Here is a 1,256-nt window from a genome sequence, read left to right as displayed (position 1 = left end):
TATATATATAACTGCAGCCGCCTGGACCCGGCTCATCTTAAACCTGGTGCGCTCTGGCAGCGGCTACCGGTGCACTGACCCTCCCAAGCGCCACTGACCCGCGAGGCCCTGGTGACCCAGGTGACCTGAAAACTGGGAAAGAGGCCGCCCTGTCTGGGAGAGAGGAACACCCCAGGATTTGGGGCCGTGGAGTTACACCCAAGGCTCTCCAAGTCAATGTGGAAAAAAAAAAGTGCGGGGGCCCCCCCTGCTCTAGGAGATCGAACACGTTTTCTCCCTCCCTTGAAAACCCCCTGAAATGAGTCCTTTTCGGAATCTGAGGCTTGATCTTTTATCAACAGGCCTTCCAAAAGTTGCACAGCCTACAATTAGAGCTTTGTGGGTTTTGTAAGTGGCCTTGGGCAACCAGAGCTTCGGACCCCGGACCAAAGAGGGAATGAATTACCTTGTCAGTTGCGGCAAGGGATGCCAAGAGTCCGGAAAGCGAGGCAACTGTGCGGGACAAGCCACCAATAGGGCACCCCCGTCCCTTAACCTCTCCGGAGCTGCTGGCAGGGAACGCCACACTTTCCGGGGCCCCACCCTCTGGAGCAGCAACCACCCAGAGGTCGAGCACGTCCCCTGCCAGGCGGCGGGCTGGGAAGTCCTCCCCAGCCCACTGACTCCAAAACCACACTCTCTCCACCCTCTCCTAGCAGACACTGCCGGGGCCCCGCCTTCCCGGGGACGGGGTGTGTATGTGTGACAGGCTCTCCTAGGAGGCCACGTCCTCTTGGAGATCACTGGCCCAGCGCCCTTCTCCGCGCGAAGCACGGACACGCGACCCTCTTCCCGCAGCAGAGGGGAGGACTGGGGGAACAAGGCGGCAGCACCGAGCCGATCGGAGGGGTTTGAATCCTTCACAGCTAGTCCGGATTCCAACGACCTTCTCGCCCGAGCTCCTCAAGCTTCTGGCATTCTCTCCCCCGCCCAGGGAAGCCGAACTGAGGTTCCCAGGAAAGTGCACCCCCAAAGTTGGCTACATCTCCGACTTTGGGACTTAGGAGGAGCTCGAGACACCCATGCCGGGCAAAAGAGCTGGAGAAAAGTCCAACCTCCTCCCACCTCCCGCCCCACTCCCTCGCAGGCTGTGGTCATATTACCCAGTCCCAGACTTCAATAATGCATGGGCTTACCTGCTCGCCCGCTGGCCACCGCGCCTACCCGCCGCCGCCGCCGCGCGTCCGGAGCGGACCACGGACTCCTCTAGGAGGGTT

General features: G+C 60.7%; 1 protein-coding gene across 1 annotated transcript in view; it reads right to left on the bottom strand.

Moving 5' to 3' along the window:
* Utrn (utrophin) overlaps positions 1–691 on the bottom strand; it is a 515,860-nt gene extending 515,169 nt beyond the window's left edge. Inside the window, exon 1 of the mRNA XM_048800520.1 lies at positions 446–691. The gene's annotated coding sequence lies outside the window, so the exon portion shown is untranslated. The remainder of the gene's footprint in view (positions 1–445) is intronic.
* Between the last annotated feature and the right edge of the window lie 565 nt (positions 692–1,256).

Source organism: Marmota marmota, unplaced genomic scaffold (genome assembly GCF_001458135.2).
Source record: "Marmota marmota marmota unplaced genomic scaffold, marMar, whole genome shotgun sequence".
Taxonomy (NCBI): domain Eukaryota; kingdom Metazoa; phylum Chordata; class Mammalia; order Rodentia; family Sciuridae; genus Marmota; species Marmota marmota.
This window is presented reverse-complemented; position numbering and strand designations above follow the sequence as displayed.